The following is a 14,927-nucleotide window of genomic DNA, read 5'->3' as shown; positions in this document are numbered from 1 at the left end:
TCAGGGGGCTCTAGCTATATACATAGTCTGTAACCTGACAGCCCCTTAGGAGACCCAGTTCACAGCCTCTGTGTGTGGGCTTGTGTTTGGAAGTAATTAGGAGGTGATAATAAGCCTGTTTAACCACTGCTACATTGTTGCAATCCTACTGATTTATCTCAAGTGCTGTTACAGAAGCTGGAATGGGTGCACCTGACCTGCAATTGATACTTAGTCACCGGGAAGTCTTGTTGGGACATTTGGCTTTCAAAAAGTGTTACTGTGTGCCTGATAGCCTCTGCTGTTTGCAAAAACCCAACTGAGTTTCCCTTGTGGGGATTGATATTTGCAATGCTTAACAGCTGAGTTGCTAAGGACTTGTATGTACATGCTAATTAATACAGTTTAAATTGTCTAATTTGGACTGCCCTAGTCTGCATTAACTTTTAATCCTCATTTGATGAGGTTTAGTTAATTCAGATTGGAGCCAATTTTTAATTCGGACTACAGATGTCCACTTGTACGTAACAACAGCTGTAGTCTGAGTTAAACCTAGAAAAAATTAATGTCTATAAATGGTCAAAAATGCTTCCCTGCCCTGCCTTCTGCCTGACTTAAGAAAAACTAGACTAACTACCTCTCTTTATTTTGTAGGTAACGGACAGCCCAAAAGTCTCTGTCTTGCATCTCCACATCTAGACTTTTTATTTCTAAAAGATTAACAGAACTTTGTCATGCACCTCTTCTCAGTCTCTGATCCCTCTCCTTTACATAATGTGAACATGCATACAGCTCTTGGGAACCCAGAATTAGGTTAGTCATATCTGCCACAGGATATGTAATTTGGATGATTCTTTCTTTTCTCAGCACCAGCTAAGAAATAAGTCAGGCTCTGAATGTTCTAGTTTCTGAAGCTTTTGAATTATGTAAGCACAACTGTTACAATTGCAATGTTTGGAGAATCTTAGATTGGATAATCCAAGAGTAGCTCAATTAATTCAACTAAAACTTTCTAGCAAAATATCCCTTTGGCGCCAAACTCCAGCAAGCAAAATTTCCGACCCCAAAGAATTTGAGAGATGCATTACAAGTCACTGGAAAAGGCATGAGTATGAAGGTTATGATGGGAAGCGTAATTTACCTTATGACAACATTCTCTATTTCTGAATGGTATAACAAACACATTAGCAGTTCTGGTTTTGTGATCTATAGCTTTATAATGTATTATCCCTGAAAATGTGTGAAGTAGTTGTTTACAATTTAAGCCTAACACAATGTGACTGGGATCTTGCTTGGAATACTTAGGAAATTTATATATGTACCTTTTCATCCCACAATGTGCCAGATATCTGGCAGGTTGGAGCAGACTTGATTAATCAAATCTGCTCTGCATGTGAGCTGATGCACACTGCACTGTGTCACATAAAGTTGTAAAAGTGGTGAAATGCATGTCAGCACACAGAAAATGGTGGCAGTGAGCTTTTGAACCTCACTTGATGATGATTAGCATGCCACGGCCATTTTCCCAGCACCAATGCACATTTCGTCACTAATACAACTGCATGTGCTGCTGCACTGTATGCTCTTAAAAGCACCCGGCACTGCAGCACAAGCACGTGTTCAAATGCCATATGGTACTACACTAACACCACCACAAAATCAAGTTTCATATAAAGCATGGGGGCATGCACAAAATTTGAGTTTTTTAAGAAGATGGGCTATAGAAGACAATAACTTTTTGTTCTTTTCTCCTGAAAAAGAAACTTGGAAGTGCATTAGAGTTACACTACATCCTTAACATGACAGCTATATTCTCTGGGTTTTCAGAGATCTGATGGTAAATGATATTAATAAATTATAAGACATCCCCTTGATAATGCTGGACAAATTAATGGGTGACTAAATCCCCTTGATAATGTTGGAGAACAATGGGTGACTCCACTGTTTCTCTCTCTCTGACTTGGGATATCTTGCTTCATTCAGAAATGTTTTTGAAGAGACAATGAATGATAGACCTTTCTATAAACCCCAAATATTTCTTCAGACTTCCCCTGAACTTGTTCCCAGTTCTGCAGTGTTTGACCTTGATAAAATTCTGTTAGTTGAAAGGAGGTGGGGCGTGATTTCCATTAATTACATTTTTTCTGCAGCAAATGACTTATCCCTGTGGCTCATAAAAACATTTCTGTGAAGTAAATGTTTTGGTTTTGCAATATACCTGGTAATACTCCCCAAGTGTAGTGTTTTTGTTTTGTTTTGTTTTGTTTTGTTGTGCTGTTTTGTTTTCTTGCCTGTTCCTGGGTGCATACATTTGAATTCACCTTGTTCAATTTCAAATTATTCAGGCTGAACACAGATTTGGGACAACCCTGCAGCCTTGGAAGACTGATACAACTTGGGCCATTGGGCCTCCCTAAAATACTCAAGGGGCCTTGCCAGCCCTCAGAGTAGCTCAATATGGCAAAGATGCTAAGCTACTCTTGCTTTTCACTTCCCCAATGAGCTCTGAGTTCTGTGTTGCACCTCCTAGAGATTCAGCACAGAAACTTTCCCAGAGATGTTTCTTTTCCCACTCAAAACATTTACCACTCTGCTATTTTTATCCCTGTTGCATTTTGTTCTCAAAACTGTTATAATGCTTACACAGAACTTCTTTGTGAAGGAGTTGTGGTTGGTATAGTACAATGTACTGCTTGATTAAATTCTGTAGCTGAATCTCATTTGCAGTTCTGTCTGTTTCACCATTGAAAATATCTGCTGTTTGTCCTAATTTGTACTCTTGGTGTGTAATTATATGGGTTTCCTGTGCTTCTGACAAGTACTGAACAAGTGTCAGAGCTGCTTCATTTCCTGCTAGGCAATGAGACTGGGAACTACTGATACAAAATATAAAAGCCTTGGTGCTACTACAGAATAAGGAACTTGGGAACAAAAACTCTGCATTCTTCAGTTTCTCTTTAAAAAGAGAATATGCATTTTTTTCCTTAAAGGATATGTCAGACTTTTCAAAAGTGAGGAAGGCCCAAAGCCCAAATACAGCATGTCCTTTTTTTCATGCAGCATTACCACATGCTGCCTGCTGCCATGAATTTAAATCTCTACTGGACATTCAAGACTACAAAGCATCCACTGAGTTTTAGATCTCACTTGCTCTGCTGATTGAAGACTTTTGTCATGATCTCCTCTGACAGTTCTTGTTTGGGGAAAAATCTTATTTTATTGTATAGAGAAAAATCTTATTTTATTAGAGTTTGGCCACGTAGACATGAACAGATCAAAACAATAGGGCCAAAGAACTGTGAAATACAGAAGATGCACAAATAAAATTATTCTGCTGCCTAAATAGGGAAATGTGTATTGCCTCTTATTACTTTCCTATCATGATTTTTGGAACTGGTTACTTAGTAACAGACTGCATTTAGCTCTATTGATCACATTTTGGAGGAATAGTGCAATTAAGCCTTATATAATGCCATATATAATGCAAAGACATGTAAGCAATAACATTTATGATGTGGGCATTGTTATTTGACAGTGTATGAAAAATGGAACATTAGTGACTTGAAATGAAGCTAAATGTGGCTAACAGACCAGGTTTTATTAGAGATAATGGCAACACTTGCATTAGAGGAATTTTATTACATCTTTAAATTAAAAACTTGAAAATAAAGACTTTTTAGAGATGCTTTAACACATTTGTTCACATCTGGGTATCCATTTTCAAGTGGATTAAAAATTAACAAAGGTAGAACAAGTCAGCATTGTTCAAAGATGAACCTTCTACTCACACTATTACTGTGCTCTATCCACTGATTATAAGGCTAGTATTTCAAATTGTCTCTATTAACACACCATTTTCCATGTATAGTTACTTGCTTGCCCATTTTCTACATGCATGCCTAAACAAGATGATCTTTTGTAATGTATTTGTACTCTCCTTCACAAACAAAATGAATTTGTGTGTGTCATTGTGTGCATGAGGAACAGCATATAGAATCTGAGTGCCCAGTGATTTTTGTGTCTATCTACAGTGCCCCTGTCATTAATAGTAACAGGTGATACTTACCCTAGAAAAGTTCCATGCACTTGAAGAGAGGCAAAATAAATATATTTTTCAGAAGATTCACCCTCCAAGCCAGTGGTGCTCAATCTCTGACCCTCATGACCATGTTATCTGGTCCACCAGGGTTCCCCACAGGTCTGGAAATCTGACAAGGTAGGGTGGTCGTGTTGCTACCATTAATTGCCATGGCTTCCAGAGCTGTGGCATTTAACGCTGCTGCACATCTACTTTTGCTAAATTTCTGGACTTGTGAGAAGCCAGTTGACGCAGCCAGCTGAAACAGCCCCACAGGTCAGATCAAGCCAGTGGCTGGATCTAGCACAAAGGGCTGGGCTGGTACACCAGATTGTACCTATGCACTGACCCTGCATGTCAGCCCCACACTGGATCAGGCCTGTGGGATCTGACCTGCAAACTGGCCTCATACCACACATCCAGCCTAAGGGTATGAAAGGTTGAATAATGCTACTCTTTGCTATTAATTCATCTTTAAAATGATTCAGAATATTTTTAAGTGGCCTTCAAGATTTCAAAATGACACCATAGCTTACAAGTCAACAGATACTGATACTGACTGGTCTGTAATATTTTTATAGCTATAGGATCTCTGTGGTTTGAATAAAGAACCTTTTTTCTCTATTACTTATTCACTTCATATTCATTATTCACCCAAACACAAATCTCCATGGATCCAGGCAAGTGGCATTACCCAGGGGATGGGACTCAGGGGGGCAATAGGGGGATCCATGGGGGAGGGGAGATTAAAAAAAAAAAGTGGCAGCCATTCATTCGCAACCCACTTCTGCTTTGCCCCAGCCACCTGACCACATCCCTACACTTCTGGTAATGTAGCATGTCAAGAAGCTGGTTCCTTCCTACCCCTCTTACCTGCAGCTGTGGAATGATGATTGCCTGATACAAATCACTCTCTCATTATTAATGTTGTCCAGATGTTCTCACTTCAAAATATTACTTTCTGTGCTTTGGTCAAATCATCAGCTGCCATGACTGATGATAGCTTTGGAAACTGCTCATTAAAAAGCAGATATTTTATGGTGATCCCTTGACAAAATGGGACTGATTTCTTCTTCTGGCAAAATGGAGTTGAAATATCTATTGTGATGTTGGTCTGACATTGTTCTTTGGAATAAAACAGATTTCAAAGAAATATAAAAGTGGCTGGGTAAGTGTTGTACTGGTGGATGTCTAGACTGTGTGCATAATCAACTTTGGAAGGATCAAACCATAAGCCTTAGTGATTTTGTGGAGTAGTAGAAAAGCAGTCACAGTATTTTGCTTGACAATTACATTGAGGGCAGAGTATCTATCTACATTATTTAGAACTATTGATCCATGTTACAATGAAGTGTATTTTCTCAGCTTACTACATTTCAAGAGAATTGGGACTTAGAATTTAAATTTCTTTTCTTGATCAGCACCTCAAAGCAGTTGATTCATGAAGATTTGGCACATTTGCCAGCCCAGTAGTTCCACAGACTGAAATGCTGTAGGCACTTCAAACATTGTGAGTCAGCAACGTTACCCAAGAATTAGACTCAGATACAGAAGTCATAAAGAAGAAAGCATCTTTACTTTTTGGGCTGGTCTAAACACAAACTGAAATTAAAAAAACAGCTGCAATTCACACTTTGTCTCCTGTGGGGAAAATGTGTGTGAATGCTATTATTTCAGATTAAGGATGACCTATTTGAATTTACTTCATATTGGTTAAATTAAAAATAAATACATAAATAAAGCAGAAACAAAGCCCATTTAGAAATTATTTCAAGGCTTTTCTGTACGTAATAACCAATGGTACCAAGCTCAGTTTAATAAAAAAAATCCTTTGAAGGTCATCTACTTAGCTTCTTAGTAACCTGTTTTCTGTCCTTTACTTCTATGATAGCTGAAGTCGCATACTTTCAGCAAAAGAAAGTACTAATTAGAATTTGTCTTCATGCTTTTTTATAGGTGAACTGCAGAATAAACAATGTCGTTTGTGCCTTTGATTCTTCCTTAGGCTGTTGCTAGCTTTTATCCCAAGGAAAAGTTTTCTCTCTTACTTGTGTTAGTTTCTATATATATTGGAGGAAAGGGAGGAGTCCAGGTCTTGTCAATGACCTCCTGAAAGGACAAGGAACTGAAGCTGTAATATTTATCATGTATAAAATAAAAGAAGCTTTTGAGGCCATTTTTAATGTGCACCATGAAGGAGCAGTTAAGGACAGAAACATGATGTTTTCATTTTTTCTTTATAGTTTACCTTTAAGTAGCTGCTTTTTGCATAGCTGAAGGATAATTAAGCTGAACCTAAGCAAAATCGGTAGTAAAGGTCAAAAGATTTGGGTTGGCATAATGTCAGGAGAATTTAAATCATAAGACTGTGGGACTAAATTAAGAAACATATCATAGATGAAGAAACATATGTGTCCCAAATGCCCTTTTAACAATTTCACATTTAAAAAAAAGATGTTGCTGTTTTGTAAAGGTTGTTTGCATTCAACTAAACTGTTCAACTCAACCATCTTGAAGAGGGGAGCACAAATTATGATTAGGTCAGCTGACCAGCAATATTACTAGCACTGCTTTCATTCTCTTCTGAATAGTCTCATTTGGATTGTTTCTTTGCAGTATGCTGCTTTTTACTCAAAAACAAGAAAAACACACGTGGAAACAGGACATAATGAAGCTCAAAGTTAGATGTAGCAGGGTAGATTTTTTTAAATTGGAATTTCTAGGCCAAATGAATGGCATGCAATTTAACTTACTTTTTAAAATATTTTATGGTCTACTCTAGGTATAAACCTCAGCTCTAGGGCAGAATTATGGATTATTTGAAGCAAATATGGTCTTGGAAAAAAACACTGATTTCAAAATACAGTGTTTTTTATTGTGACACTTCTATTTGGGGAAAAATTCATATTCAGATACACCTTAAAGGTTTTAAAATTTGTGCATTTCCATCTGCCTTCTGATCAAGCAACCTGACTTAAGTATCTACTGTGTTCTTGTTTCCCATTTATTGCTTAGGCACCACCACTGGCTCTTCTGGTCAGCCAGGAGTCCCCTATCATGGAGAAAGCTATGTGGGAAAGCTGCTTCCATTCAAAAATTTGACATACATTACTTTCTAAACATTCTGTGGTCCTGCAGCATAATAATACTCTGAAATACTGTAACTGATTAATTCTACATGTTCTGCGAACTAATTGATTTTTTTTTTAATAAAGTACCTTGAGGTATTGTAGTAACACTGTTGGGTTTTTTTGCATTAATATGTAATTGTTGGTAATTTCTCCTGGTTTAAGGTTCCAAGACTGAGCTGTGGACTATTTTACTTAGGCCTATGATATGTGCGTGACTTTTTCCAGTTGGGGATTTACCTTCAATGCAGATGAAAATGCTGGTAGTTTAGGGAGAACATATCCCCTAATCCCTTAATTTATTGCAAATAATTAAAAAATACTTTTAATCTGAGAGTCATTTCCAGTTCCTTGCTCCAAACTTAATTAGGCAGAGGCACTAATGGTAGTAGATGTTGCAGCTTTATAAGGGGCAAAAGGACATTGATTTTTTTCCCATTACTGCAAGCTGAAAAAGTAGTACAAGTCTTTTAAAAAGCACGAAGAAAAGAGCTAGGAAATAAATGGCACAAATGATTGAAGAAAGGAAGCTGTCCTAAAATTAGTTTTTTATGCACACGATGAAGGACCTTCCTATAGCTCAAACAAGGGTACTATCACGATAATTAAAGCAGGAATCATGGGTAATACAGATACACATCCAGTACATAATGAATAAATTTCAGCAGAAAGAGAAAAAATAAACTGGTTAAAATGGTGTGTATAAAATTGAGAATTTAAATCAATAGAGGTTTGGGATACCCATGTTTAAGTTGCTTCAATCAGTGTTAAAACAACATAATACTTTAATATTAATGTTCAGATTCTGTATAGCAAAACAATCCAAACTTGTCAAAAGGTATAGAGGACAGTTCACTGTCAAAAAAGTGAAATTTTTTAGACAGTGGGCTTGCCTATACTTGCCCATTACAAACTCTGGGAGTCTGTCATTTGATGCAACTGAACACAGTGAGGGGCACTGGCAGGGCTGGGGTCTGTGGGTTGGGAGTGAGTGCTGAGGGGGCTGAGCGGGCTATGGCTTGGGAGTGAGGGGCAACAGAATAGGCAAGGGCAGGGCACTGCCATATCACTGCCCCTCCCACAGTCCTATTCCTGCCTCCATACCCCACGTGGCAAGTGTCTTCTTTTTTGGAGCTAAAAATATGGTAACCCTAGCTCAGGGGCCCTGAATTAAAATACAGACATCTGGAGTCCTTAGTGGCCACATACTTCTGTCAGCAAAGAACATACATGAAACTTTAACTCTGGCATGTCTTAACTTTTGAGTACCTGGAAGGGACATCTAGTCTAGCCCCTGCACAGATGGAGGATGTCTACCTTGTCTCAGATAGAAGCCTATTCCACCTCTTGAAGACTTCCAAGTAACTTTTGTTTTGAATTTACCACCATGTGCTAGAGTCTACTGTTAAAATTTGCAGAAAATAAATTTCTCTGTGGAATTTTGAAAATGTCACCCATTGCATTTCAGTATTCAATTCATTGCTTCATTTGTAATTGAAGTTACATTACCCTGTGCAGGATAGCAACACTTTTTTCCCCTTCTATATTAAAGTTCAGCTTCACTTTGGGTTTCCTGCAAGCTCAGTTACTTCTTAAGGATAGGTCTTACTATAATCTGTACTAGAATGACATAGGTAGGTTTTTAAAAATAATTATACTAAAGCAATGGCAATCACATATATTTTTAATGTCATAGGAACAGAAGTTAGGCCATGGTTCAGCAAAGAACATTGCATGCTTGACTCTAAACCTGACAGCAGCCCATTGTTTTCAATGGGATTGTTTCCATATACAAAAGAAAGCCCATGTTTAAGTACTTTGCTAAGTAGGGATATAAACTCTTACTTAGAGTGTAAAGGTAAGATTTTTAAATGCATGCCCATGAAAAATCCCCACTCAATGGTTCCCACCCAGTCTGCAGTCAAGGCTGCAAATTAGTCAATGTAGACAATTTAGAGCAGCCAGAGAGCATGAGAGCAACTTCTGGGTATGCAGTCAGTGCTGCCCTATAATATCTACTTTGCTTAATTTGCTAGGAGGAAGTTGTTTATAGACATGGCCTAATTTTCTGAGTTTGGTTGCCTACTTTGTAGGAGTAGGTAGATAGGCCCTATTTCTTTAGTGGAAGTCGTAGACTCAGCAGGGTGGCAGCACAGACATGCCCTAAGTATCTGTAATTTCATACTTATTGCTGCTGTTGTTGTTGTTATTTTTATTATTATTGCTATTACAATGGGGGCCAACCCTTTCAGCAGGAATGCCACAAATTAGCCCCACGCCCTCCCCAAGTGCCACTTTGGTCCCTTTCCTGTACCTGATCTGATGCACTTTCTGCCCCCTCCCCAGTTTGCCATGTGCCCTACATGCAGGTTGCCTGTGCTGCAGGTGGGCTGCCCTGTATTATGATATAAGAGCTTCTGTAGTGGTAGTATAGTTTCTGCCATTCTAGATTCTGTTTAACAATTAGTATTTCCAAGTCCTCTAAAATCCATATGCTTCCATTTATTCCCCTGAAACATAGTGTGACACAGAAGTGCAGGCTAGATCTAGTATGCCACACCTGGTAACATTTTCACAAGAGATTCCTAAAATCCGTTGACGCCCCCAAAAAGAATGTTTTATATTAGGTTGAGAGATTCTGCCTTGTTTTTTGTGTGTGCCCCATGTAAGCCAGTATGGCTTCAACCAGTAGTCGCTTAATTTCACAGCTCCCCACTATTCCTTTTGGAGAAGCAATATTTCAAACAGTATTCAAACACAGAACTTAGTTCTCAATATAAGCCTGTCCTTAATGTGCCTGAGCATTACACTATGCCATGCTCAGACTGAAGGTCTTTCTGTATTGCCTAATGCAGTGCACCATAGAGATACTTTAAGTAGTTTGTGCGCGGGAAGTAGAAAAGCCACATTAGTGTGATTCTCCACAGGGTCAATTCATTCGGATGAAGAATGGGTTGAATTAGCCATTGCAGAATTCTGCACCAACGTGGCTATGCTGTTTCTGATGCACAAGCTGGCTTGTTCAGAGTTAGTTCCTCTACTGGACTTCAGGGTATATCTATACTGCATGATTCATAACAGAAATTGCTTGTCATGTCATCTAGGTAGCATGAGGTAGCCTGAAGTAGCCATTAAAATGTATCCATGCCCAGGTAATGTATATTGAAAATCAGAGAAATCTGATAGGGGATGTAAGACTGTGAAAGGGGAAGGGAGAAAGGAATGAGCACATTGACAGAAGCAGATCTAACAAAGTATTTGTTGTGAGGGAGGAGAACTGTAATCTGGATACAGCAGAATAATGGGGCTCACGTAGGGTTACCATATTTCCAGTTTTAAAAAAAAGGACACTTGTGGGGGGGGGGTATGATTGTAGGGTGGGGGCAGTAATATGCCCATGCCCTGCTCCTGCCCTTCACTCTCAAGCCACATCCCCTTCAGCTCTGGTGCTGCACCTCACTTCTGATCCACAGCCCCCACCCCCGTCACTCCTGACCCGCTACCCATGGGTCCTACCTGTGTCCCATGCTCCCAACTCACAGTCCCCACAGCATCCAGACCATACCAGTGCCCCTGACTCCCAACCCATGGTACCCTGCCCCCCAGTGTCCCTCACTCCCAACCCATAGCCCCTTACTTCCCCGCCAGCCCTGCTGGTGCCCCTCACTCCCAACCTGACACTGCCTTCTCCCCCCAGCCCTGAAAGCATCTCCCAACTGCCCTACTCCTGTAGCAATGCACCAGTGAGGCCTGGACATGCAGCTCCCTGCTGCCAGTCCCTCAATTCCTTCCCCTGCTGGAGGAGCAGGCATCCCCCCTCTCTGCTGCAGCCAGTGCCGGGGAAAACTTTGATGCTGCGCAGAGAAAAATCCCAAAGCCCAGACATTTGTTGATATTTTAAAAAACTGACTGGATGGAGATGGTAGGATCCAAAAAGAGGACATGTCCAGGAAAAGCCCAACCATATAGTAACCCTAGATCAAATTATTTTTAAAATAAATATTGCACATGTGTCTCTTGGGAGGTAAGGTTTAGGGAAAGAGGAGTGCAGGGACAAGGGATACACAGGAGGGAAGAGAAGAAGATTGTGGGAGGCCAAGGTCAGAGGGAGGGGTGATAATGGGGGAGTGTGACAGAGGGTTCACTAGGAGAGAGACCTTGCGGATGAGGAGCAGTGCAAGTCAGGAGTATTAGATGTGGGAGCATCTTCAGCCCCATGTTTTCTCTCATGCATATGTCAAATTCTGGCAGGCCCAGATCCGTCCCACTCTGGCAGTCAAGGTCTGGGAGTTCCTGTCTCTCTCTCCTGTCTACACCTCCTCTGTAGTAATCCCAAGGCTGCTATGGAGAAATAAGCCCTACCATTTGGTCCTGATCCAAATGTACCATATACAGCTCCCTGCTACAGCAATGCTATGCATGCCCAGCACCACTCACTTGAGAGAGATTCTGAAAGCACTGTGGGTATATGCCAAAAAATAACAGCATAACTTTTTCCCCCAACATGTGGAGCCAGTAGATGAGCAAGCCTTGTTTCTCAGTGGAAGTTTTGGGATGGCTAAAGGGGAGGTACAGACATATCCTTTGTACTTGGCCTCTCTCTAGCTAGGTACAGGTATTCAAAAAACCCAAGGCAGAATAGAGCTAAGTTATGTGGTTTTCTATAAATGGTGTAGTTGAGATCGACAGTGAACAGAACCCAAGCCTTTTGGTGGTGGGGTTGGGGAGAGGGGGGCAAATTTTAGAGCGGGTTCCATTTTTAAGCCAGTCGATGTGTACTGAACTGTTCTGTTATGGGTATAGACTGGTTTCTGAGCACTTATACAAGTAAAAGTGTAATGTCTGTACCTGGCCTCTGTGCTCGATTTATCAATTACTTATGATCTAAGCAAGTCTAAACCCATCTCTCTGCTCCTGCATCTGGGACACTAAGCCTTTTTGAAGTGGTGTGACTCCCTCCTCCCCCCCAAGTGAGGAGTGGATCTGGGGGATGAAAGAGCTGATCACTTTGGAGGGGCTGTTTCCTTTTCTGTCAACCTGAGCATGTGGTTTGTTGGGGGGTGGGGAAGGTCTGTTTGAATTCCTGTCCCACTATCCTAGGGAGATCTGGGGAAGCCCTATACCAGGGGTCAGCAACCCCTGGCATGTGTGCCAAGCATGGCATGTGAGGCCATTTTTCTTGGTACACCACAGCCAGCCCCTGCTCTGGGTAGCTGCTGAAGCCCCAGCTTCTCCCAGCGGGGCTTCCAGCATCCCAGCTGCCTGCTGGGAGCAGCCCAGGCTTTGTGGCTGGCAGCAGCTACCTGACGGAGGATCACAGGGCAGCAGGGCTGGGGGGCAGGGGCTTTGGGTGGGGAACAAGGGGCACATGCAGGGCATCCTGCCATGTATCCCCTGCCCTCATTTTGTTTTTCTGGCATGCTGGCACTCTGGCACCTTCCACGATAGGCATTGTGGGGGTTTTTGGCACTCCAACCAAAAAACGTTGCCTACCCCTGCCCTATACATTTGTAAGGGCAGACTTAAATGTGACATAGTGCTAGGCCTAGGGTGAGGGGCTGAGAATGGGCCTGCTCTCAGGTACTGCCACTAGGCAGAGGGGATGAGAACACCCAATGACATGAACAGAGTAGTTTACACATCTCAGGATTTTTGCTTCAGGCTGTCTTCATCTCCAGGGAGTGACCCTATTCAGCTCAGAATGTTTTATTGAGATGAATGGGCCACATTACACCTCCTTGACAATCCTTTCTTTTTTAAAGATTGACTCTTAAAAATCTACTCTGAAATTGCTTTAACACTGGATATGCTTCCTGAGGGTGCAGGGTAGGTTTACTGAGTGAGAGAGAATGTATCTCTTTAACTGTCTTGTTTTCATAAATTTTACTGAAGAAATAATCTGGGAGGGCCCAAGACGCAATCAAGCTACCTTTATTCTCTGCTAAAGAAGCTTTATTTTTTTCCCCTTTACTACAATACAGAATGCAACCCTTACCAGTTTGTAAACCTAGCAGTTTAATAGGCTGTTGGGGTATTGAAAGCTTAATGAACCATACTGGGTTTTTTTGGTTAAAAAACCATTGCAGTCACTTCTATTACTTGCTCCTCTTGCAGGTAAAAGTGCTCAGAATTGCACTGAGGCAGGACTCTCCAGGTAGCTGCATAGTTAAGTGCTTACAACTCCCACTTCATTCAGGTATGGCAAGAAGAAAGGCTTTCAGAGGCTTGTTTGCACTTGTGTAGATTAAGAAATAAGCATCAGGACAGAGCCTTAGACAATTCACTGACAATGACATTACTCATATGCTTAAAAACTAAACGCTTTCCCTGGTCTAAACTTAAACTGCATTAAAGAAACTCTTCAAAACATCATACTTATTCATTCTCACCTTGCCACTCTTTAGTTTGGCTTCTTTGCTAACACTGTATTCAGATCATTAGATACAAGTTGGAGAAAGATGGGTGTTTTCTCTGTCAATTCCATCTTTAGAGTTACTGTTTGTCAGTCGCTTCTCTTCTACAGGCAGGACATGAAAATTGGACAAATTACTTTTTCTTTTTAACTTCTTTATATTTTCCTTAGGGCACAGGTAGCCTACAGTAAGTATACCCCATTTCAGGAGGGATGTGGACAACATTGAAAGGGTCCAGAGGAGGGCCACCCGCATGATCCGGGGACAACAGGGCAGACCCTACAGTGAAAGACTGTGGGACCTAAACTTGTTCAGCCTTCACAAGAGAAGGCTGAGGGGGGACCTGGTGACTGTCTATAAACTCACTAGGGGGGACCAGAAGGGTTTAGGGGAGACACTGTTTCCCCTAGCGCCCCCTGGCATGACAAGGAACAATGGACACAAATTATTAGAGAGTAGATTTAGATTAGACATCTGCAAGAACTACTTCACAGTTAGGGCGGCTAGGAGCTGGAACCAACTTCCTAGGGAAGTGCTCCTACCCTGGGGGTCTTAAAGAAGAGGCTTGATGACTACCTGGCTGGATTCATTTGAGTCCAGTCTTTTTTCCCGCCCAGGTGGGGGGTCGGACTTGAAAATCTACAAGGTCCCTTCCGACCCTACTTCTATGATTCTATGATTCTATACCCTTGACAACATTTCCCTCTTTTGTTTAGGATCGTAATGTTGTTGGAAGACTGAATCCAGACTTAAGGATGTAGCAAATACTTGCTTCCAAACTTAAGCAAAATTCAGGTGTTAGCATGAGTGCTACCATTTTGTTTCATGTCTTGGTATTTAAACCAAGAGCCTCAGTGACTTAAAATCAGGCATCTCGAGCAGGTCCAAGGAGGTGATCCTCCCCCTCTATGCGGCACTGGTCAGGCCGCAGTTGGAGTACTGTGTCCAGTTTTAGGCGCTGCACTTCAGGAGGGATGAAGACAGCATCGAGAGGGTCCAGAGGAGGGCCACTCGCATGATCAGGGGGCAGCAAGACAGGTCCTATGAGCAGAGGCTACAGGACCTGAACCTGTTCAGCCTCCACAAGAGAAGGCTGAGGGGGGATCTGGTGGCCATCTACAAACTGGCCAAGGGGGCCAGCAGGCTATGGGAGAATCCCTGTTCCCCTGAGCACCACCAGGAGTAACAAAGAATAATGGTCATAAGTTGACTGAGAGTAGGCTCAGGCTAGACATGAGGAGGCACTACTTCACAGTCAGGGCAGATAGGATCTGGAACCAACTTCCTAGGGAAGTGGTGCTTGCCCCTACTCTGGGGGTCTTCAAAAGG

The sequence above is a fragment of the Gavialis gangeticus genome, unplaced genomic scaffold (assembly GCF_001723915.1).
Source record: "Gavialis gangeticus isolate Ggan-Ray unplaced genomic scaffold, GavGan_comp1, whole genome shotgun sequence".
Lineage (NCBI taxonomy): Eukaryota > Metazoa > Chordata > Crocodylia > Gavialidae > Gavialis > Gavialis gangeticus.
Note: the sequence above shows the minus strand (reverse complement) of the source record.